Below are 27,612 nucleotides of genomic sequence, written 5' to 3' on the forward strand. Positions count from 1 at the left end.
TTTAATATAAATGGAAAAAAAAAATTAATTTTTATAAATTACTTAAATGAAAAGAATTCTTCAAATGTCTTTCATTATTAAAAGAAACATAATCAAGTTTAAATTACTGTTTATCTTGGTTTTACTTTCCAAGATTTTATAGTATATATTAGAGTATGGTATTTTTATCTGTTCTTGACATTTTGAGGTTCTCCCATGAGTTCAAAAGTTTGATTACCACATTCTTTACATACAGATGTGAATTGACATCTATTTTCTTTTTATTCTATGAATGGTTTGACCTAAATTCATAAAACTTTGTCTTGTTGCATATAATGTGATTTAATTTTATAAGGATATTGGTACACCTATATCTGTGCCCCACAATAGACATTTTACCCTTATTATGTTTTACTCTAGTTATGTTTGCACTGATATCATATTGCATAGCATTTAGTAAATTTTCTCTGGTGTATTATTGGTATTTATATTTTTTCCCCTATATGTTCTATAATCAACTTTCGTTAACATGAACCTTGATAAATCAAAATCCATTTTAATGAATTTTTTTCATTATCCTTGATAAAAAACTTGCCTTACTCGAAAAAAAGGATGGATAACTCAAAAAAAATTTTTGGGGAAATTATAATCCCTCTGTAAGTGTCAAACCATGTCTAAATCAAAACATACACAAAGTTAAATCTAATATTCATACCTCTATAGGAAAAGCTTGTAAGTTCTTGCCAAGGAGCCTGGCTGACTTGAATCCCTATTCCGGTAAACAAGTATATTGAAACTTGTCAATTGCTGCTGATAACTGTCAGTATAGTGTGTTATCACTTGCGTATGGTCATTGTCTCATATTTTGCTTATTATCTTTATTTACAAAAGTTGTGTTGTGGTGTACAGCTTATTGATGTTAAGTTCAGTGGCTGAATGCTAAAAGAAAGGTGAACAGTTTAACTATCTGAAATAGATTAAAAATTATCCAACCAATGAATGCATGGGAAAGGAAAAAAAAACGTTGCTGCTGAGTTTAAAATTCTATCTAGCATTTTATCTACAATGTTGAAGAATGAGGCAAAGATTCTAAAATGAGTCAACGAAGGTAATTTACAATGCAAGCAAAAAGGAAAAACTGAATTTCCAGATGTAGAAAAGTGTATGTTTGAGTGGTTCAAACTGAGCAAAGAAAACTATCTTTGGGAAGGTCCACTTTTGAAAGAAAAGGCAGAACATTTCGCTAAAAGTTTGGGTCATGTACAATTAAAAGTGAATAATGGTTGGCTAGAAAATTAAAAAAATAGCATAAGATTATTTTTAAGAAGATTTGTAACCCCGATAAGAATGGTGACTAGAAGACAGGATGTAGCAGTCACGGGAATATTATTTGGTTGTGACATTGTAGCATCATTAAATAACAATGAAAATTATGCTTTAGGTGATAAAGAAGTTTTGGAAGAACAGATAAGTGTGAAGTTAAAGACAATAAACGGGTATAAACACTGTACATTTTCTTAGAAAAAACTAATGAAGTTCTAGACATTGAATTTCAACTGTTGTTTCTATTGAGAACAGGATAGATTCAAACATTGCCCTGGGAAAAATCAGTGAACTGAAACAAGAAAATTGGAATTTAAAACCAAAATTTTAAGAATTGAAGATTAAAGCTTATTACAATTAGCAAAAAGTATTCTATAATGACTTAGATGGAGTTCCTGAAAAGGAGGGTGAAAATTTAATTGAGATTGTTAAAAAGATTCGAAGGGAATTGGGTATAAATACTGAAGAGAACTCTGTGACTAATATTTTTAGATTGAAAAAGCAGGTAAAGTATAATGTGCCTTGTGCAGTTATATGTTTTATACGTTGTTTGGACAAAGAAAAAATTAAGCCTCAAGCTAGATATAAGAATTAAAAAAGGCTGACAACTCATAATTTTGGCTGTAAAGAAAATGAGATCCATAATCTTTCTATAAATGAGACATTTTTTGCTTATAACAGAAAATTGTTTGCTGATGCTAAAAAATGTCAGAAGGAAAGAGAATTTAATTTTTGTGGAATAGAAATGTAAACATTTTTTCAAGGAGAGACTACAATGATAAAGTGAAAAATATTATTTCAAGCAGAGATTTGACTGGTTTCTGACAATTTGATTTGGATTTTATACATATTTTTGTTGTATCTGCTTTAATATTTGAAGTCATTAATTTCTCTTTATATATGTATCAGCAATATCAATGCTGCGATTTCAGTGTTTATATCTGCACCTGTTTATTTTTTCATTAATGAATATCTATTATTTTTTATTGTTTATAATATATTTATTGCTGGAATCTAGTGATTTAACATTTTATTGGTTTCTGTTTTATTTTCTTGTTGGAGTCTCTCATAAATTAGGTAAATTTTCTTTTCTGTTTGTTAAAAAATGACTAGCTTCCACGATAATAAAATTAACAATTTCTTTATTAATTTTATTCAAGATTTTAAAGCAGTTAATATAAATGGTGAATCACTAATAAATCATTCAGATAAATTTTTTAATTTACTTAGTGATGGAACAGTTGATGCAGTTGCTGTGTTTGATACTCATCTTGAGTAATGGATTCATGCTTCTGCAGTATGTTTGAATAATTCACCCTGTTTAGAAATGATACATTAGTAAAAGAGAGGTGGTTTATTCTTAATGGACAGTGGTTGTAAATATTTCTCCCTCTAATTATGTCAAGAAATGTGAATTTATTTGTTTATAGATTAATAAAAATTTCCTTCTTTTTGCAATTTAAAAACCACCAAAAATTGACTTCATCAGTATAGTCTTTGAATTTTAAGTAGAATAACAGCAAATGATGAATGTACATAATAATAAGTGATTTTAATAGACATGACTGGGTCTTGTATGAATTTTTCTAGTGCTGAGCTGTCTAGACTGATTGATCAGTTAAATTTTGAATGGTTCCTCTTGGTCCAATTCATTTTATTTGAATGGCTGCTATTCTTATTGATTTAATTGTTAGAAATGATATAAATAAGCCATGATGTTATGATCAGACTGAGGCACTTGGGTTGTCTCATCACAATTCAATATTGTGCGCTATTAAAATTCAAATTGATCGAAAGAAATTTAATGTTTTGGAAGGGTGTGATTTCATAAATTTTAATTATAATTTATTTATGGAAGATGCTGTAAAGATTAAGTGGGATAATATTTATAGAATTCCTAATGTTGATGGTAAAGTTATATATTCATTAAATATATTACAGAATTACACAATAAGCATGCTCTATTTAAAAAGATCAAAATAGCAAGAAAAGTAGCATCTTGGATTAATAATGATATTTGACAAATAATGTGTACTCGTGATTGTGTGTATCACAACTATTCAAAAGGGGTTAAATCAGCTGAGAACTAGGATAAATATCGGGAATTGAGAAATAAGTGTAAACAGATATTGAAAAATAGCAAAAGTAATTTTTTTAATGATTTTTTCAGTAGTAATAACCCAAATTGTGGAAAGTAATTAAAAACTTAGGTTTAGATAAAGTGAAGAAAGCTAATGTTTATCCTGCAGTCACTATTGATGAAATGAATTACTTTTTATTTAGAACAATGTGTACAGTAATTCAGAGAACGTGATAGATTGTCAAATTAGATATCAAAATGAGATAACATTCAACTTTAATTTTGTAAATGATTTTGATTGTTAATGTGATTAATCACATGATTTTAAATGCTGTGGGATTGTTAGAATTTCTATAAAAATGATTAGATTTTTGCTGCCTGTAATAGTCCTGTTTTATTACCCATCTTTAATTCCTCAATATAAGAAAGTGAATATCCATCTTATGGAAATCAGTTATAATTTTTTGGGTTAAGAAAAACTTATGCCAGAAAAAAAGATCTATAAATACTTTTTGTGTTACAGGAAAAATCTTTGATAACTTAGTGTATAAACAAATTAATGATTACATCTGTAAAAAACAATATGCTGTCTATTTTTCAGTCAGAATATAGGAAACTTCATAATATCCAGGCAGCCTTAATCAGAGTTCTTGATGATGTGAGAAATGCCATGGACAGACTAGAAATTACTCTTTTGTTTTGATTGATTTCAAATGTGTATTTGACTCTGTTTCCCAAATACTTTTTGTGATGGTACTACTCCAATGCTTTAATTTCTTAGAAGTGATTTGTAAGCGTTTGAATCATTTTTACCTGAAGATGTCAACATGTCTGGACTATTTCAAGAACATCATCCTGGTCAGAGTTTTTTGGAGGAACACTGCAAGGATCGACTCTCTCCTCATTGCTGTTTTCACCTTATATAAATTTGGTTACAAGAGTGTTTTCTAGGTCAAGGTTAATGTTATTTGCTGATGATTTGCAAATATACTTAAGTTGTACATCTAAGCAATTAGAAAAAACCTATAAATGTAATTAATTAAGAACGAAATAAACTTTTTAGATGGTGCTCTGATCATTCTTTAGATCTAAATATTTATAAATATTTTTGATATGTTCTTAGGTCATAGTAAATTATTTAACAAAATTAACTGTATTCACTTTCTTCTATATTAGTTAACAATAAACCCCTGGAAAGAGCAAGAGTAATTAGATATTGATTTGCACATAAGTGAAGACCTAACCTGGAAGACTCAAATTACTCACATCAGTAAGAAGGTACATCAGGGATTGTATTAATTATGAAGTTTATCATGTCTCGATGCTTAATTAAGAAGAAATTAGTAAATTGCCTTCTATTTCCTATGTATCGCTGTTTATACTGATGTAAGAAGTGAAAAAACTTCTGTTTTGCAAAGAGCGCAGAATGCTTGCATACATTTTAATCATAATTTACCTTTAGACTGTCATATGAAGTCATATGTCTTTAGACTGTCTTTATGACTGTCATATTATAAATCTATGAACTGCTTAAAGATAAATAATAGTTATGATTACTATGTTGCTGTTTTGGCTTTTAATATTTTACTTAATAAGAAGCCATTGTATTTATTTCTAAATTATAAAAATATTTGGGATTTGTATCAAGTAGATATATGAATACCTATTAATTTATTGCATTTTCCCATTATTGAACGAGTGCTTATAATAAGTCTTTTCATGTTTATTCTGTGAGACTATTAAGTGAAACTGTAAAGCTGATTAATAGTTTGAACACTGATGATGATGAATGACTTAAAGTTTTCTATAAGGAATTATTTATAAAAAGGAGGTATGGTGTATCTGAAATGTAAAAACATGAAATTATGGTTGTTGATTTTGGTAACTAAAGTTGTATTGTACTTTTGTAATGAATTATTGTAGGACATTTTTGTGATATTAAGATGTTCATACAGAGGGATATTTTAAGTAGCCCTATAGATTGATTAAACATTCCTTTTATTTTTTTTTTTTTATGTGTAAGCTATTTTTGAGGAATCTTTATATTTTTATATTATAACATCTGAGTTTGAATTTGACTTTGTAAATTATTAATTTAAAAATTAATTTACATGCAAAATATTTATCTGTAAGTTAAATAAACAATAATTTAGGATTTTTTTGTTTTTAACAGTCTAGGATTAGATTTGAGGTTGAAAATTTAATTTAAAATTGAAATAAAATTTTTTTCAAAAAAAGAAATTTTATATTGGTATATAATATTTGAGTTTGGGTTAGAGCAGTGATTCCTAAACTCTGCGCCGCGGCCACTTCGACAGGGGAGCCGCGAAATATTGTAACAGCTTCATAATTAATTGAACCAAGAAATTTATAATTATTAATTTAATGCTAATGAAGTAAAAAATAATAAAGATACACGAGTTTTATTTATTTTTATCTCTTACTTACGAGTAAGAGATAAAAAGATATACTTTTACTTAGGGTAGGGCGCCATTGAAAAATTTTAATTCAAAAAGGCCGCCACGACTCGGACACGTTTGGGAACAACTGGTTTAGACTTTATTCATTAATTGTATATTTGCAAGTTAGATTTATAACAGATGTATTTTTGAGCGAATTTTGTTTTTATTATTTGTATGTGATTTGGAATAGGTAATTTTCTATTTTGTATATATTTGAGTTAACTGATAACAGGTGAATATTATGTTTGATTATTGTATTTAAACTGGATACAATATTTTACAAGTCAACAACGAACATTACTGTGTTTATTGTTTATTTCAATTTATCTAAACATATCTTCAGATAAGTTCATTTTCACACAGTAATATTTGTTTATAAGTTCAGTATTTTATAATGATTTAACGCACAGTACGTAGAAATTTATAGTTGCTATTATAAAATGCCGAATAGTACAAGGTAAACGAGCCTTCAGTAAGAAATATAATTTGTTTACATCAAAAATTAATTTAAATGTCAGGAAAAGATTTTTGAAAGTGTATGTTTGGAGTGTCGCTTTATATGGAAGTGAAACTTGGACAATCGGAGTATCTGAGAAGAAAAGATTAGAAGCTTTTGAAATGTGGTGCCTATAGGAGAATGTTAAAAATCAGATGGGTGGATAAAGTGACAAATGAAAAGGTATTGCGGCAAATAGATGAAGAAAGAAGCATTTGGAAAAATATAGTTAAAAGAAGAGACAGACTTATAGGCCACATACTAAGGCATCCTTGAATAGTCGCTTTAATATTGGAAGGACAGGTAGAAGGGAAAAATTGTGTAGGCAGGCCACGTTTGGAATATGTAAAACAAATTGTTAGGGATGTAGGATGTAGAGGGTATACTGAAATGAAACGACTAGCACTAGATAGGGAATCTTGGAGAGAGCTGCATCAAACCAGTCAAATGACTGAAGACAAAAAAAATTAGAAAATACAGTACAGCACAAACGATTTTACATCTGCATCTCAAAGTTTATTCATTTAGATCTCTGCATCTCGAAATAATTTATAACCTTTTTTTTTTTTTTATAACCTTAATCGAAGAAATCTGAAAATTAACCTGTATAATAAGAACTACACATAACTTGAAGTAATTTCTTGTTTCCTTGGGATTCGAGATACCGAGATTCGACTGTATAAAATAAAAAAAATAAATACGAGTTAAATTTTAGTAAAATGCATAAATGTAAAAGTTTTTTTTAAAGTATAAATAAAATTCAGGGATGATCGAGATTTAGATAAGCCCAACAATGAGGAAAGTAAAAAAATGAAAGACGTATTGAGTATATAAAAATTAATAATAAAGTTTTAAAGATGTGCAACGAGTATTGATTTTATTAATACAGACTAATTTTACAAATAGTCATAATTTTTTTATTCTCCAATATGTCTTTAAACGAGTCATTAAAAAAAAAGTTGATAAGTACCGTATAGTTTTCATCATCCACCTTGGGTAGAAATTCTCTAATCAACTGAGAAATTTTTAACAACGAGAAGGGCCCGTAGAAGGGCTTTTATTTTATCTTTTTGTTTGCTGTTTTTCTCTAGTAAATCATAATTTTTCTTAAATCCATGCTGAAGATACCGTTTCGTAACTAGTATAATATGTTGCGAAGAGCTGTTCTCAGGGAGGGGATGGATGAATCGTTTTTTATTTCTTCTCCAGTGGCTATACAATAAACCTAATTGGTAATAATTTCTGACCTAATTTCTTAACAAGAAAGTTAAATCCGTTGAAAAAGGCTAATTATAATATATTAATTAAATATTAATCTATGAATAATAAAAAAGTAAAATGTTAAAAAAAGTTCATTAAAATTAACTTATTTTATTTTATAGATTAGAGAAAACGGGGAGTAATATTTATTCTACAGCCGGTACATGATGAAGAGAGTGAAGAAGTATTACTTTAGAGCTGAGAATATCCTGGAATCCTAAGAATTTGGCTAGTTATATGAAAAACAGTATATTATGATTATGAATAAGGCAACAAAACTACTTCATTCCTGAATTTTCTTCGTTAACCTGGCATAGATTAACTCAGACAATCTTATTATTATTAACTTAGATTGACTACAGCATCTTCAGAGGTTAGTAATATCTCACCTAACATAGTTCATATTTAACTTAACTATATCATTTTGATTAAAATACAATTTTTATATATATATTTTTTTTTTTAATTAAGAATAAGTAAATTTATTATTAGGATAAAACAAATGACAATACGATAATTGGATAATTTTTAACTTGCCGTACCCAGTAAAACCCAAGAACCTTTACGTGTAAAGATAATAAATAATCAGAAATGGATATTACCTGAAGACCACCGACATTGATGTTTTAAAAGCAAACAATTATGTTACTAATGAAGATTCATTCTATCTTAGTGTTTTCTTATTTATATCAATGAAAGTAACGCTAGTAACCGATTTTGTATCATTATAACAAATAAATAAATAGATTTGTATAAGAATGTTTAATTAGTTTTGAATTGATATTCTCAGTTAATTAGAAAGTTAGGCCCCGTATTTTAACTTGAAAGTTTAGTGACCCTGATGTTCTATAAGTAAATATATATTATACACACGCACACATATCGATACTTATAAAAGTATAACAGGATCAGACATAAAATAGTGACTCGTAAATGTTGTATTCAATTAGGGGTTGTTACTTGACAGATAGAATAAGAATAGCGGGCGGGTCGATAGGACGGTAAAAGCAGTAAAAGGATAAAGGCAAATTTATGTGGCAATTACCCAGGGATAGATAGATCCATTCGTAAGATGGATGTGATGCCAATAACTTGTTCGTCATCTAAACCTCACTCTTAGTAGACGTTAATTATTATCAGTGAGTGATTAGAATTCAGTCCGCGTTCGCACCGCACCGCCCCCTCACTTTACCTGTACCCTTCCTCTTCGTACGTTGTTACAACCATCTTCTCCGCCTTCACATCAGCACATTAACTAACTCAACCTTTAATGTTGTTTAAATCACCGGTCAGTCAACATTAGCAGCACTGACCGGCAGCCGAGATAAAAATTAATGAGTTCTTATCTACTTGTTTATTATTAAATATTGTTGTACTTTGATCTAATTCTATTGATTCTAGTAAAAAATAAAGAAGAAAACTTTTGAATATCATGTTTTTTATGACTTATCTTTTAATGAAAATTTTGTTTATTTAATAAATTATATATAGTATATATTATTTTAAATCGTGTTCCTGGCCGATTATTAATTATTAATAAATATAAAGCGTAGGTACACACAAGTGAATTCTATCGTCTACGTTAAAGTCCAGTTTATACTAACTAACCAAACGGAATTTCTTATGCTAACAGTAAACCTAAGAAAAACTTCTTTTGTATTTAAATTATCTGTAAATATCCGATCAAACCCCCTCCACATACTTAAGTTTCAATATCTGTTTAACTGTTTATACAATAACGAATCGTTTTATTACGTTCGTGTTGACAAACACCATAGTCAGTAGATATACGGTACCACAAAATTCTTCTCCTCTAAACTAAATTGCTAAAGAAAAAGAGGGATTAACATATTTTTTATGTTTTTTTTTTATCAGTAACCTCTTTTTATTAATAAATCAAGGGAAGGTAATAGTACTCGAATCCGTTGGGGTTCAGAGCCTAAATATGGAATTTTAGGTCTCTAAACGGAAGTATGTAATTAAATTTCAAAAATAAATAAGAAACATTAAAATTTATTTTAAATAAAACAATCAAAGGAAGATAAAAAATAAATAAAATTCCATTGGTTTTACTAAAGTAAAGGATGGGTTATGTCAATTTTGTCTCGGCTGTAATGTTTATCGTATAAATATTGCATTCCACTATTTAAAATAAAATTATGACAAAACCATCCGGAGATTTGTTCACAAATTACATCTCGGAGATCTATATCACATCTAACAGTATGTTTCTCCCACACCATTTTATACCAATTGAAAATTTATGTCATGCTTTATACGGTGCACCAAAACCTGTTTTGCTGTAGTATTAAAATAAATATAAAATAGAATTTATCTTAAGATCCCAAGAATAAACAAACAGAAGGAAAGAAAATAATCAAAACGATATTTTTTTTCATTTGGAAGTGCTGGATTACTAATATAGCTATGTAAGGAGGTTTTTTCAGGTAATTTATTTTAAAGTTTACCTACTAATTAATGTTTTATTTAGGGAAATTTAAAGTTATGTTTATATGAACTCATTCACGAAGTATGTAACAGACGTTCAGGACATGTTCTAGTATTGAAAATTAAGAAAAGGTCATTTACCTAGGAAATATTTTGTTAGTGAGTATCGGCTGGAAAAAATATTTCGTTCTGATTTCTGGGCATTTGTTAAAATTAAGTCAGACTGTATAATTCTTGGGACCCAAATTAAGGGATAAATTTAGTAGTTTTATATGAAATATAACCTGAAAAATTGAAAAAAAAGTAGGTCCCAGAACTGTATTTTTAGTTGTTTTTGAGAAATCTGGGGTAAAAGACAAAAGAGTGGGATCAAAACACACGATTTTATGTGGGGCGTAAAATTACTTTGTTAAATGGATAATAAACACATAAAAGATTTAAACAGAATTTGTAGAGAGTTTTGTTTTGAGTAAAATGTATGAATAAAGCCCAGACACTTAATCCAAAGATAAGATGTTTATTAAAAACAAAACATATCATAATGTGAAAGATTTTGAGTATTAAACAAAATAAAATTCTCAATATTATAAAACCAAGGAACTAATTATTTTAGAAAAATAACAAACACAAACGATCTTTAACCCAAATTTCTCGGAAACTTTTAAAAATGTAGTTTCAGATCAAATTTTATTTCAATTTTTCAGATCATATTTTAAATAAAACCATAAAATTTTTCTTTTAATTTGGGTTCAATAATTAAGTCAAGTTTAATTTTATGGAAGACTTAGAAATCATAGTGAAATATTTAGCTAAATATTTAGTGAAATATTTATACTTGCTAATGAACCGTTTCCGAACCTATATTTATGTGAATTTTCTTCTTTATTTTCATCAATATAACATCCTGAAATTTTTTTACATACTTCATAAATCACCATGTATAAGTTTATACTTTCAAAAATAATTAAATAACTTTTCAAAAATGTAATAAGATGATATGAGACGCTCTATAACTGAGGAAAAAGGCAGAACCAAAAAGGATTACGAAGACAGATCTGATCTGAAAATTATGGGATTAAAAAAAAATCGATATTTTCAGTTATAGGAACCAACCTGGAAAGATAAAAGTAGAGCCAAAGATTATATTATTATTTTTTTAAATTAAAATATTTATTCTTATTTGAATACAATTCAAATTTATTTTATTTAATTGGAATTGAAAAAAATGTGCCCAAATAACACACTCACTATTTAATCGGCTCATCGATAAAAGGGATAAATTTTCTGGTTTCATATTTTTCACCGTTATTTTAAATATAACTACGAACAGGTACATGGTTTATTTATAATTAGAAACAGCAACAAAAAAAAAAATAATAAATAGGTTATCAAAAATTTATAAAATAATTATTTACAATCATTTAAGTGCAATTTATAAATAATGAGATTTATTATTTCTAAATGGCCAGTTATAAATTTAATACAAATTTGTATGATTTGATGTAAAAAACAATAATTAAATTTTCAGATATTACAAGTGTACCGTAACATAAATTGTAGTAGATTACTCTAATAAATAATGAATTTAAAGGTAATTTGAGATAGAGCGGTATAAAAAAAATATTCATAAAAATGTATAGATTTTTTATTATTAAAATATATATGTACAGTAAAATAAAATAACTACTTGCAAAATTTTTACATCAGCATTAATAACAAAAGAAAAAAAGAAAATCCTCGATCTCCACAGCTATTACCTTTAATCTGTTACCTAATATTATATAAATGCAATCTATAATATTTCTTTATTATCTTATTGATTGCATTATGTTATTTATATTTATGTCTGTCTTTTTATTAAAAAAATTTATCGCATACCTGTTACATTTTTTAAAAATAAACTGAAATACAATAGTCTGCTTACGACGGTCAATCGCATCGTCGTATATCGTTGATTCATTTCCAATTACACTTAAATTACCGAAAAAAAATTTATATTTTTGCATTAGGTTGCATCTTATTTATTTGCAGTTTAAAAATGATGATATTTCAATTAATTTTTATATAATTGTGAGAAATGTGTAACCAGCGAGTCAGTTTTTACAGCAAATTGGTTGTAAACTATTAAAACGTATTTTGTCAATGATTAAAATATTTCCTGCTTATTGTTTTTCTTAATTTTAACCCTTCTGATATTTTTTATGATAATTTTGTAATTATATAATTAAAAAAAAATTATAAATAAATTAATCTATAACTGGATTATTTAGAAATAATAAATTCATATAATTTTTAAATTGTATTTAATAGTCAGTTATTTTATAAATTATTGTTAATTTATTTCATTTTTTTTTTTTTGTTTCCAATTAAAAAAACCCTATGTTTATTCTTAGTTATTTCTAAAGTAACAGTGAGAAATATAAAACCCGGAGTTAGCCTTTTGTCGACGAGCCAATCAATTATAATGTGTTACCTATGCACAGTTTTTTATTCAAAGATTTAATCATGATATAATAAACATTTCCTTAATAACTAACTAACTTGCCCTATGGTTATAGATTTTCATATATTTGATTAATAAAATTTTTATATGAGTTTTTATATTACGAACAACGGAATATTTAGTACCAAAAAAGGAAGTTTTTTAAATTCGACTGATAGTTATTTGGAATAATTTATTACATATTCCGTAAATATGACCAAAGATTTTTCTTATAATTTTATTACATAGAAGAGTGAGCATCAACAGCTATAGTCATTGGCTCGGTGGAAAATGGTAGCGTATGAAAAGATGTCATGCCTGATCGGGATTCGAACCCGGGACCTCCATACGAAATGCCGAGACGCTACCTACTCAGCCACGGAGGTTGGATATTATTATTTAACGTCATATTAATATTTATATATATATATATATATATATTTTTTTTTTGTTAAAAAGGTGGAGGAACGTTATTATTACACGTTATTATTTTAACGACGTATTAAAAGTTACATTTCAGCAAGCCGGGTCGAGATCAACATCGTTCTCCGATTATACACCTCTTAAAATTTTAACAAAGATATAAATATTCAGGGAATTATAACTTAAGAGATTTTAACTAAACCAAAATATACTGTTGATTTTCACAACTTTATTTGGTAGTTATATTCGGATTTTTTTTTCTTTTTAACCTCCGAGACCACCGTTAGGATGCTTCAGAGAATGGGATGAATGACAAGTAGCGTGTGAAAATGCCATACCTTACCGGGATTCGAATCCGGAACCTCCGGATGAAAGACCGAGACGCTACCACTCGCGCCACAGATGTTACATTCGGAATGTTAATTAATAAACTAACGCGATACGTAAAAGCTGTACCTTATTTCATCAAGGAAATTATCAGTCATAAAATATTGTTTAAAAAAGAAAAGCCTGAAAGTTTATTTAGCTTATAAGATTTTAAAGAAATTATCCACTTTTAAGAAGTGGAAGTTGATTTTTGAAAATATTGTTTTTGGATTATTTATATATTCATTGTAGGTAATGCATCTACTTTAATAAAGTTTTTTCTGAAATACTTCTGAAGAAAAAGGAAATTGTTTTTTTGCAATATTCCCCCATCCCCTTAACTAATTAAAAAAAATTAATATAATCAATGCCCAATATATAGAAAAGTTGGAGCTAAATTTTAAGAAAATCGGTTTGGTCAATCATGAGATATAACTCCAAAAACAGCGCGATACACATACGCGTACGTACATACATAGATATATTTTTATCCAGATGAGCTAGTTACACCCTAAATCGTAAATATTTGACAAGAAAACCGGATACCCCACTTTTGACATGATCACCATACTTCCTCCTGTAATATAGTTATTCTTGGATATATTTTCCGGGAAAATAATATAATCCGAGAATTGAATATATTTGAGAATTTGAGTATATTTGATTGGTTGAAATTACATCTTATACTACAACAACCAAGTCGAAAATGTCTAATAGTTTTTCTGGTTTCAGCAATTTATCAGTCTTCACTACTTTCTGTAGAGTGTATTGCATATCTTTAATTAAAACAAACATAGGCTCAAAGAAAATCCTTAGGTATTTGATCATTTACAACTTTTTATGTCCAGAATTTAACTTTCTAACTTGACTTAAAATGAAGATAACACTGTAAAACACAAATGTTTTACTGAAATTCTTGAGTTTACAAATAAAAATATTTATCACAGTTAATTTTTAAAATCTATGTTAAAAACAATTCTGAAAAAAGTTAAGCGGAAAAGTTACTTTTTAACTTTGGCGTCGATAGTAATGAATATATTATCTTATTTTACGCTAAAGTTTTACAAAATGTTTCTTACAAGTTACGAATATTATTCCTAATATTTTATCCAGCCCACCTGTAGCTGGTTTAGTGGTGAACTCGACATCGTAAATAGCTGATTTCGAAGTCGAAAGTTCTAAGTTTGAAATACTAGTAAAGGTTAGAATTAATTTGTTTTGTTTGTTTTAATTAAATATATGCAATACACTCTACAGAAAATAGTGAAGACTGATAAATTGCTGGAAACCAGTAAAACTATTAGACATTTTCGACTTGGATGTTGTAGTGCAAGATGTAAATTTCAACCAATCTGCGGTACAAATATATTAACATTCTCGGATTATATTATTTTCCCGGAAAATATATTCAAGAATAGCTATATTAAAGGAGAAAGTATGGTGATCATGTCAAAAGTGGGGTATCCAGTTTTCTTGGCAAATCTTTACGATTTAGTTTGAAATATTACTAAGTAAATACTAGTAATTTATACGGATTTGAATACTAGATCGTGGATACCGGTGTTCTTTGATGATTTGGTTTCAATAACCACACATCTCAATAATGGTCGAGCCTGAGACTGTACAAGACTACACTTCTTTTACATTCATACATATCTCCCACATTCATCCTCTGAAGTAATAACTTACGGTAGTTCCGGAAGCTAAACAGAAAGAAAAAGGAAAGCCATCTTAACTATTATATTTTTATTGCATAGGTTTTATATTGTTTAGTATACTGATTAAACTATAAGTACACCGAGGTAAATTGAACTGCTCAGTTAATCATTTATCACTTATTTATATAATATGTTAACTTATTTTATATTAAAATATTAAAATACAATTTTATTAATAAATTGATTGTAAATGATAAATAAAAATTTATTAATTTTTATAGTATTTTGCTGTTTATCATGTGTTTTCATTCAAAAAAATAATATTATAATCTCATTTTGATATCAATATTATTAAATAAACCTCTCAAAATCGAAAACCAGCCTTTCGACCTCGACTGCTGATTTGATTGAATGTGTGTTACTTAAAAACGGACAATAGTATTTATTTAAAATCTTATTCGTTGAAAGCATTTTATCAGTTTCCTACTCATGTATTTGTTTATATACATATTGCTGTCCGTAAGTTGAATTGAGAGCAAGGTTTAATTAGGGAATAGGTAGATTAATAATATATGTACGTATATTATTTTTTCATTCATGATATATCAAGATTTGGTCTATTGATACCGGTCGCGGATTGACTAAAATGTACTAATTGATAATACATCATAATTAATAATATTTCCTTTGAATCCTACTGGTCTCCAGAGCGTTATCAGTCTCTCTTATTCAGTACAAATTTTTTTGGCATTCCTTTTAATTGTGTAAATAAATAAACAAGTATATTTTTGAGATTTTAGATCATTCGCGTCTTCTATGTTATTTTTAAAACTGTTACGTTTTACTGAATTTAGTAATATAATTCATTGAAAATATGTAATAAATTTAATTTACTATTCTATGGATAAATGAGATGCCTAGAGAAGTAGTATTTTAATGTGGATGCCAGTTTATTTCAAATTGGGAATGAAACTAAAATTTACATAAATTTTTCACCCTCAATCATTTGTAATTTTCTGGACCCTGTTATATTTTTTTGTAAATAAACCAGAATAGAAAAGATTAACTGAGTTATTCATCAATCAACTGTTAATAAATTTTCCAAATTATAAATTGCAATCATCTAATTATTTGATAGGTTACAAATCTTACTTTATCAAAAAATATGTTTAAATTCAATAATATTTTGTTATTACCATTACGTTTATATTTAAGAATAATGATTTCACGCTTTTTTTTTTTTTATTTTATCAAAATTTCCGGGAAGATAACAATAATCAGAAAGAACCACACCGATTGGATGAAAATTCGTACACAATTTTATCAAGGTCTATAACATTTCCGTCTTATTGACTCCTTAACTCTGTTACCCTTATTTTCTACAGGTTTTATGGCATTACGTGTACAATTTGAAAATAAATATGGATCTGTTGAGGAATAAGGTAATTTCATTCTCCGTACGACAAGTTTTCAATCATTTGAAATTTCAGTCATTTTTGTAATTTCATAAATTACAAAGATGTATAAAATTAATATCATTTCATTAAATTTACTTGTTTAAATATGAAAATAATAATAAAAATATTCTTTACTTTCAAGATAATTGCATGTATTTCTATATTTCTTGGTCAGGGCAAGTAAAGCGAGCCCTTCGCATCTAGCCAGGACGGACAGAACGTTTGGACCTCCGCTGTGTTCCTTATCGCCATGGTTGTGACAGTAATACCGATAAATAACAATTAAAGCATGAAAAGCACTCTTCCTCCAACGTTTCCCTCTTTCTTAACACAGAAGGGTCTTAATCTATGGCTTCAAACCTTCCCCTGGAGTAACACGAATATATCCTGAAAATTTGAAATCAATCCAGTCGGTTGGTTCTCGTGTGATGCCCGGATACTTCCTCATATCCCTCCAAAGGGGCTAAGTCCTCGACCTGCAGCTTAAAACCTTCCCCGAGATAATCTGAATGTATGCTGAAAATGTGTCAAGTCATTTTTGGTCCTCTATTAGAATGTAACATTTGTTTTGCTCGGTTTCGTATTAGCGTTAGTCCCGCGAGTAAACACACACACACACACACACACACAAAATTCTTCTAATAGTGTAAATTTAATATTGTTTTATATTTATAAACTAGCTGACCCGGCAATGCTTTGCCATTGCTAAATTTATATATATATATATATATATATATATATATATATATATATATATATATATATTAAATAAACACAAATGAAAGTTTGATAAAACATTAAGACAATTAACATTACGGAACTTAACAAAATTTAATGTACCCCTTTTCTCTTTTCATTTACCCTTCTTCTGTTTTTCCCTATTTCTCTTTTCCCTTTCTCCCTATTTCCCTTTTTTCATTTTTCTTAAAAATATTTCTTTTCACGTAACTAATAAATATTCTGAATATGAGCCAAATCGGCCATAAATACAATTTTCCGAGATATTTCAATCCCAGTGCAACCTAGCGGGACCAAACTAATTCAGAAACCTTCGCGGGCGTGAGCATAACTCACTAAATTTCATCACAATCGGATGAATTGTATAGGAACGCATACGGGACAAACAAACATTCATTTTTATGTTTTGTACATACACTTGCAGAAGCGGCAATGCCTCGCAAATGCTAGATTTGAGTATATATATATATATATATATATATATATAGAGTTTAAATGAATATTTAAAATGAACACAAGTGAAATTTTGATAAAACATAAAAAAACTGAACATTACGGAATTCACAAAATTTAATGTTTCACTTTATCCCTTTTCACCCTTTTCCCCTTTTCACCATTTCCCTATTTCCTTTGTACCCTCTCCTTCATTTCCATCCATTTCCCCCTTTTCCCTATTCCTTTTCCATTTCCTTTTTTCCCTTTTTAACTTTTCCAATTTTTCCTATTCCCCTTTTCCCAATTTTCCTTTTAAAAATTTTCCCATTTCTGTATTTCCCTTTTGCCAGTTTTCCCTTTTCCCCATGCGTAAATCGGTCCAGTAGTTTAGTCTATAGCGGACACACATAAGAACATTGCCTTATATATATATATATATATATATATAGCAGAAGAAAATCTGTTTGTATATTTATTTATTTGTTTGTATGTTTGTTTCGAAAATACCTCGATACCGGCGCTACCTAGCGAGTATAGTTTTTGTAAAAATATTTCTTTTCACGTAACTAATATATATTCTGAATATGAGCCAAACCGGTACATAAATACAATTTTTCTAAATATCTCAACCTCAGCGCCATTTACCGGGTCAATTTTTTGCAACAATATTTCTTTTCACGTAACTAATACATGTACTGAATTTCAGCCAAATCGGACCATAAATACAATTTTTCGAAATATCTCGATCCCAACGCCTCCTAGCCGTATATAACTAATTCTGATTTTGCGTGCATGCGCACAATTCACCAAAGTTTCATCGTAACCGAATGAATGGTATCGGAACGCATACGAGACAAACAAACATTCATTTTTATATATGTATAAAATTAACTGAGATACAGAAGTCTGATGATTTAGTGGTTACATCGAAAATTCATTAATTCTAAAATTACTCTTAAATTATTTATTATAAACTAAATGAAAATATTTGTTAAAAACTTTTTGTAATTAGCTGTGATTCATGTATTTCTATTTATAATAATAAACTTTTAATTGTAATAATTAAATTAAATATATTCTGAGAGTTAGCGTTTCGGTCCAGAAATTAGGAGATTAGATAAGTCAGTCGATTGAATATAATATGTCATGAGTTGATTAATTACGAATCGCACTTTAATCATCGGAAAAAAATTTGAAATACAATGCTGTTTTATTGCATCCAACCTTTTCTTTTTCCTGTTTAGCCTCCAGTAACTACCGTTCAGATAATACTTCAGAAGATAAATGAGGATGATATGTATGAGTGTAAATGAAGTGTAGTCTTGTACATTCTCAGTTCGACCATACCTGAGATGTGTGGTTAATTGAAACCCAACCACCAAAGTACACCGGTATCCACGATCTAGTATTCAAGTCCGTGTAAAAATAGCTGACTTTACTAGGACTTGAACGCTGGAACTCTCGACTTTACTGCGTCCAACCTGCTTCTATATAAAAAAATTGATTTCATACAAATTTTTTAATGAAAATCGGTATTTATGGTCTATCGGTATTTAAGATCCACTAAAATTATGGATCTTTCCTATCAATTTATTTCAAGGATTCATTAATTTCTAATTGCATCTCATTAATTTGGTATTTTATTGAATTTAATAAGGTTTTATTTTAAGATAATCAGTAAATTAAACTTGAATACTAGCTATAAAAATAATGCTGATCTCCGTGGCGAAGTAGTAACATCTCGGCCTTTGATCCAGAGATCCCGGGTTTGAATCCCGGGGTCAGGTTTGACTTTTTTCATATGCTATAAAATTTTCCATTTCATACTCACATGAAATCAATCTTCGAGCTTATATGGTGAAATAATCATAAAAAAAGATCGCTAGAAATGGGAAACCCAAAGTTCCAGTAACCCGGATTACGATGGTTTTACACAACTTCTTTTGCAAGATTAAAAGTGAAATAGAAAAAAGAACCTTGTGTTTAATAGTGTTGGAACGGATCAAAAAGATGTGAATAAGATTTTCATTAAAAATTCCATACTTGTATTGAAATATTTAACTTATTTGAAACCATCATTTTAAAAACGTCATACCCATTCATTACGGCATTTATTCAAATTATCATTTTTACTTATTGTGACTAGTTTTAAAGTTAAATAAATAATTATAAAAAATTACCTTATCATTTAATAAGCAGTAATAAGTATCTGTAGTATACAAAATAAACATTCTTTTTTTTTTAATTGCTTTAGAAACTGGTTAAAAGTGTTTTTTCTGGATGAAACCGACAAACTTTGCTATTAAAATACTAAAAATTAAAGATTTAAAATAAATTATTTTTAAGAAATTATTTTGGTGTATAAAGCATTGTTTAAATCAAGAAGTCAGTGAATTGAGTGGGAAATTAATTAATTCATGTATCAAATTAGGGTAAAATTCTTTTTAAAATATTTTTTTTTAACTTGACAGATATTTTTATTAAAGATATAAGAAATATCGCTTTTAATTTTCGTTCTCTTTTTGTTTTTGTTTTTTTTTTATGTAGCATGATAACGTAGACCTTACAAATGTAAACATTTTTCAGTTTTTAGTCTGTTCTGTTGTTGTTTTTAGAAAACATTTTCAGCATTAAAGTTTATTAAAAAATTACAAAAAATTAATCGTTTTTAAGAAGAGAGAATTACATTATTAGTAAATACTGTATGGAGAACATTTTAGCAAAATTGTTCTACAAAAACTACTTCATAGTTCCACTTTTGAACACGTGATAGCAGATGACTGCTTTCTTACTAGCGACGCTACCTACCAATAATTTAAAGAACTAGTTAGAAGGTACTACTATAAACAGTGTGTTTTTTATTTTACACTTTTAAAAATAGTTTTTTAACTATTAATATTTTTTTAACTTCTTTTGTAATATTATATTAAATAATACAATATGAGTAGAATCAAATAAATAGGATACCAAGATTTTAATAAAGAATTATTAAAATTTTAATTTAATTTAAATTTAAATGTATGAAAAAAATGTTAGATTTTGAAATTTTTTCCTCATCTTTATTAAGCATATTTAATGTAATAGAGATGTTGATAACCACTATTGTAAAATAATAGTAAATAAAAAAAGTAAAATCTTCTTTTTAATATAACATTTAAAAATTTTGATGAATTTAAATATCTTGGGATAATATTAGCATGGAAGGGATCTTACAGATATTATGAATAAGATTATAAATGGAAGTAGAATTGTAAGAAGGTTGCATTCAGTTTTATAGGATAATAAACAGTTTTATGAAAAATAAACATAATATTTTTAAAACTTTAGTTGAAAGCAGTGTAGCATATGGATCTGAGCTATGGACTCTACATGAAATTATAAAACAGAGACTAATAGCTGTACAGATAATGTAGTGGAGGAAGTGTGTCAAGTTACACTGATGGGATAAAGTCAGAAGTGATAGAGTAAAAGAAATTATGAAGGTTATATTGCCTTTGATAGAGTATGTAGCAGTTAGACAGCTACTATGTTATGGTCATATGTGCAGGATGGGTCCAGACAGATTGCCTTATCAAGTTTAGGAATGGCAGGCATCAAATAGAAGAGGGAGAAGAAAGCCACAAAGGTCATGGTGGGGTGAAGAGTATGGAGGAGCATGGTTTGTTGGACGAAGTGGCCCAGGAGAGGAAGGCTTGGAGAGTAGGATGCAGGAAAAGGCCGTAATGTCTGTAAAAAACTGCTAAATAATATGTTTTATTATATGAACGTATAAAGTCCACAGTTTTTGTACCTTGCAGTATAATTAAATATGATCACTGTTTACAGCCCTGATGACATTAAACTGATAATACACATCATACCATACTCTGATAAACATGTCTAGGAATCGCTTCCAAGGCTACTGTTATTCTTCGGCACAGATGGTCAAGCAACTGGATTTTTCTTAATATAATGATGTCTTTTACATAACTCCAAAAGAGGAAATCCATCAGCATCAAATCAGGACTTCATGGTGGCCAAACAAGGGAGCTTATCTACCTATACAGCCTCCTAGGAACCTATCACTAAGTGCAATTTACACAACTGCATGATGTAGGGCTCCATCCTACTGGAAAATTAGGCCATTCATTTTCAATCTGTGGAAACACAAAATTCTCTAACTTGTCCAAGTACATTATGCCCAAAATAGTCTGCTCTTGGGAAAAAAATGGCCTAAAATGTTATTATAGATGATACCACTCTAGACATTCACTTTCAGACTCCTGCAGGTAAATTTCACCAATTTTTTCGGATATTCTAGATCCCATATTCAACAATTATGACAATCCATGAACATAAAATGTTACTTCATCAGAATAAAATGGGCTGCTGGGTTGAAAATCAGCAGAAATTAATTCTAACATGGTCATAACAAATTGAACTCTTTATAAATGAAGTTTCAGTCTCTCGCAAACAATAATGAGCAGTGCTTTTAGCAATGTATGAAAGAAATATTTATGAATATGAATATGAAATTAATTTATGAATATGAATGTTTATGAATATGAATGAAATAAATAGTTAAAAATTGATTGGAAAAAATTGAATTCTGTGTGAAAGAATTTTTGCAAACAGTACGCACACTTTGCTTTCTCACTGATTACACAATGGTAATGATTCTACATCATATAGCAGCTGTTGTTATTCTACATCAGATTGCACAGACCAAGCTGTTATGAACTGTGGAATGTGTAAACTAAAACTTACCTGTTGTTGCTTCTAGATTATTTTTTAAATATTGAGTGATGCAAAATAAAAACTATATTCATTCTTGAAATCTCAACTTTCTTTTGTAAACTGATACCATACATATATTTTCACATCTATTGATGATGATTGTTAAACAACTGAAATGATTACCTAGGTTTAGATTTTAAGCACAATTTTGTAAAAGGTTTTAGATCATAATATTGCTTTTTTTAATTGATGTATATTTTTTATATTATATAAAATATAATTTTTTTTTAAATATTAAAAATTATTAATTAATTAGTTGCTTCTAATTGCATGGGATATTTTTCATCCAGAAGATCCTGTTGCTAATTTACACCTTCTTCATTACTGGCTATAAATTAATATTTATAAGTTATTAATAAATTAATAACATCTGTTTTAAAAAAAATAGAAAACCATTTTTTTATTATGAGGTTAAATAATACACACAAGCTATTACATGAATTTTCATTTATTAGTTTTTATTAAATTTAATGTAAATCTTTTATATTATTCAAGAATGTTTACATTGGTTTTTTAATTCTCTATCTTATGGTTTAATGTAAATCTATATTATGACTTTTTAATCTAGATGTATGATTTGAAAAGATTAATTCTGTTTTTTTTTTTTTATATGTGGGTGAATATCCGCAGGCTTTATCTCGTTTAGTATCTAGTATAATTTAAATATTATTCTAAATTGTATGTGTATACACTTGGTTTCTTTGATATATACATGAATTTTTTTTGGTAGTTTTGAAAGTAACATTGTAACTCAAGTATGTAACCTATGTAACCATAGGTCTGATTTAGATTTTATTCTGTTTTCATAGCATGCTATCAAAGTGTGGGTAAGTAGCAATTTACCTGGGCGAGATTATTGAATTGTATTGATTTCTTCAATGTAGTTGTTGGCTTGTGTCAAACATGTAGTATTAGCTAATGTAACATGTAAATAAAAGTTGTTTATGCTGTGTGGGTAGATATGTTGTGAATAGGTGGGTGGCTAAGTTGCAGTGGTTTTTTATGTTTTAACATTTTCAGCAGTAGACAATAATTCATACAATCATGTTACTTGCTATTCCATATAAAGTTAGAATTCAATACAGCCTTGTGTTTTAAATTTGCTTTACTTCTGGTAAAACTTGAATAGCATTAATGCATACTCAATCTCTTCCTTTTGTTTCCTAATTATTCGTTTATTTTTGACATTTGAACAGTAAAATAAGCTAAAAATTATTAACAAAAATTTTTCTTGTATAATATTTGAAAAAAATGTTTAATTTCTCTACTAATACTAAGCAACATTAAGTGAAAGCCACTTGCTGTTAAGTTTATAAATTGTTTGTTTTGTCAATTAAATTTCAACATGAAAAAATTGTGAATTATAAATTCTGATCATCTTATATATAGAAGGATGTTGTCATCAACATCCTTCTATATATTCTAGTGTAATATTTTTTTTTGTATAATTTATGTAACTGTTTTCCAAATGGAAAAATATTCCAACCAGGAAACTAGAAATGAGTGAACTGACTTTGTGTTATATTTTATGTTTATATAAGTATGCTACCTGACTGTTTATTGGTAACACTGATAAATATTTTTTTTGTTTCCTAACATTATACATGTGATACATGATTTTAATCTGTTTTTTGAAGCTGAAAACGAATATGAACTCAGAATCTTTCTATCACCCACAATTTGTGAAAAATTTTTAAATTTTAATTAAAGGATTTTTTCATTTTTCAACGTATAGTATGCATTTTAAGACCCTACATTGTATTTTGTTAGCTCATTTTTTATTGTTTAACTTTGTTAACATAATTTGTAAGAAATAAATAAACAATACTAGACAAAGAATTAAATCATATCATAGTCACATACTATGATATGTGGCATCATATCTAATAGTCAACCCACGTGAGCCTTCATGGACAAGATTAATCATGTCTGTACAGGTCAAAACATGTAGCTGAAAACACAGCTGTATTGTTTGTATTAAGCACTTGATTTAGGAATGAATTAATTTTGTTCAATCTTATTGCTGTCTTAAGTTTGTTAACAGTGCAGTAATAACATCTTGAAATTGTGTAAATGATGTGGATGTTTTTCGTTATGTATGTGGTGAATTTACCGTAAAATCAAATAGAAAAAATATTATAGCTTTAATTAAAATAGCATACCATTTGTACTTTCAGTGTAAAATTGTTGATCAGGATAAAACATGGGCTCATCATACACTGTGCACTAATTGTTCTGTATATTTAAGAAGATGGCTGAAAGGCACATGGAAGGTACATTTGGTGAACCAAAGGATCATGTAACCGATTGTTACTTTTGTTTAAAATGTGTGTCTGGAATTTCCAAAAAATCTAATCATACTGTAAAATATACTTCATTACAATTTGCAATCAGGCCTGTACCTCACAGAGAAATCATTCCAGTTCCTGAGCCACCTGTGAATGTATGTTTCAAAAGCAGTGATGAAGAATCAGGCAGTACTGAAGAAGATAACAGTGATTTTAATTTTGAATTATCTTCTGATAAGCCACATCTTATAGCACAAGGTGAATTAGATGACTTAGTTAGGGATTTAAATTAATAAAAAAAATCAAGCTGAACTGTTAGGAACAAGACTCCAAGGTTGGAATTTACTTCAAAAAAATACAAAAATTTCAGGCTTTCAAAGCCGACAAAAATAACTTTCTCAGTACTTTATTGATGAAAATAATTTGATTTATTGCACAAATATTGATGAGATTATGTTGCACTTAGGACAAGTTCTTAAACTTGAGGACTGTTGCCTCAAGTTTAGAGACAAGTCAAGAGACATACAATGCGATGAAAGATGTTCTTGAAAAAATAAATTATAAAAAACATAGCTGGAACATATGTGGTGATTTGAAAGTTATAGCTATTTTGTTCGGCATGCAGTTAGGCTATACTAAGTAGATTGTTTTTTTTGCTAATGAGACAGCCAAGCAGGGATAAACATTATGCTACCAAAGACTGGAAGAAATGAGACAACTTAACTCTAAATGGGAAAAATAATATTCATGAGCTCTCAGTTAAATTCAAAAAAATATTTTTACTCCCTCTCCACATCAAGCTAGGACTAATGAAAAATTTTGTAAAGGCAATGAAGAAGGATAGTCTCAGATTTTTGTACATCAGGCAAATATTTCCAAATGTAAGTGTAGGAAAAATCAAAGAAGGAATATTTGTTGGTCTTCAAATAAGAGAGTTGGTCAAAGATGATGTATTTAACTCAATCTTAAATAATTTAGAAAGTGCAGCTTGGGCTTCATTTAAAAAAAGTTTAAAGAAGTTTGGGTAAACAAAAATCTGATAATTACCACAATATTTTTAGTTAGTTTCTTATTTCATACACAACTATGGGATGCAATTGAAAATGGGTCTTTGAAAATACATTTCCAGCACTCACATTTGGATTTTTTCCAACCTTGGAGACAACCTTGGAAATGTAAGTGACGAACACGGTGAACATTTCCACCTAGACATTTCGATGATGGGAAGCCGCTAAAGAGAAATGGAATAGTAACATACTAGCCGATTACTGTTAGACATTAATTCAGGATGTGCCTGAGGATATTTATAAAAGAAAAACATCATCGAAATCACTCTAACATAGGTACGGCCATGCAAAATCATATATTTTATAGATTTTTAATTATATTTTTCCTTAATTTTTTTTTAAGCATAATTTATTTAAAACTAAAGGTGATAGAAAAATTGTTTTTACATATCTGTAATGTATGCAAAAAAGCAATTCAAGAAATGGTATCACATTTAGAGAAACATTAAAAAACATTTTTGTCTATCAGTGTAATTTTTCATTTATTTACTCCTATGTGGTAAGTGTAAATGTGATTTTGTGTGGAAGTACTTGTATTTGAAGTAGCATAATCACTTAAAATTATAGTTATCAGTTACTTGACAGGTGTGACAAATCCACAACACCCAAAAATTAAAGAAAATGTTTCAAGAATAAAAAACATCCTATGCCAGGATTATAAGGGAAAAAGAGATATAAAGTGGTCTTCCATTGTCTTCTTCACTAAGCCAAATGTATAACTGCATATGAGCATCCTAAGTCCATCAAAATAGCAACTTTATTTTGATGGGCATTCTCTAAAATCAGCCCAAAAAGTAAACCTTTACTCTGTTCACCACTGATATTGACCATATAGTGAGTTGCTTTCCAAAGAAAGCAACTCAGACTGGTCCCACTTGTTCTACATTACCTTATGTTTAATACAGTCACAAGGAAAACTTGGACAGTTATTGTAAAGCAACAGAATTAATGTATCCATTCATGCTGTTATGTTTACCCTTTTAGGAAAAATCAGTTTGAAACATTAGTGTAAGCAATAATAATAAGTCTTAGAACTTGGTTTGGCAAATATGGATATATGTACATATATGTTTATATTTTTCTTTTGTTTAATATTAAAAAGTTATTAACAACCTAATCTCAAATAACATTAAAATTAATCATCCAGAGGATTTTTCAAGATTTCATCAAGATTTTTTCAAATCCAACTACAAGAATTCTTCAGTAAAATTTTTAGTGCGCATTACTGTTATTGGTGCTGTTCTTAAATTGGTTTGAAAACACCTTTGGTATTTAGTCAAGTTTGTAATTTTCTATATTCTGTCTATGAGGGCAAATCAAAAATTATCTTAACTTTTGTCTTAACACACCTTCAAGGTTGTCATACTGTCTTCTACACATGTGTGCTTAGAGTTGGTACAGTCGAGTCATATGTGTGGAATTTGATCCCGGTTGCATCATTTGCCTTCCACTATTACAATGCAAACATGTTCACTCTTTGGTCAGAGGGTTAAATTTCTCTGGTCAGAGGGTGTGAAAGGGGCTGAAATTCATCATAAATTTTCAACTGTGATAAACTTTTATCGCAATATGGGGACTGTATTTTATCACATGAAAGGATTTTTTTATGGATCGGAAAATTTTAAAGTGGCCGGACGAATGTGAGAGTGAAGAGAGCACAGACACCCGTCAACCTCCACCACGAACAAGATGCATTAAGCTCAAAAGATGATTCTGGCATGGCAAATAGGCATCGATGAAGTAGCATCTTCTTTGAACATTAGTCATGGTTCTACTCATCAAATTATCCACAACTACTAGACTTCTGTAAAGTCTATGCGCAATGGTTACCAAGACAACACCCACCTGTCTGGCAAGTTGGCTTGCCAGACCGT

General features: G+C 28.6%; 1 protein-coding gene across 2 annotated transcripts in view; it reads left to right on the forward strand.

Moving 5' to 3' along the window:
• Positions 1-27,612, forward strand: part of LOC142328725 (heat shock-related 70 kDa protein 2-like) — a 342,140-nt gene that overhangs the window by 261,059 nt on the left and 53,469 nt on the right. For both annotated transcript variants that reach the window (XM_075372682.1, XM_075372681.1), the window contains exon 3: positions 7,723-7,973. The gene's annotated coding sequence lies outside the window, so the exon portion shown is untranslated. The remainder of the gene's footprint in view (positions 1-7,722; positions 7,974-27,612) is intronic.

This window comes from Lycorma delicatula, chromosome 8 (assembly GCF_047948215.1).
Source record: "Lycorma delicatula isolate Av1 chromosome 8, ASM4794821v1, whole genome shotgun sequence".
NCBI lineage: Eukaryota > Metazoa > Arthropoda > Insecta > Hemiptera > Fulgoridae > Lycorma > Lycorma delicatula.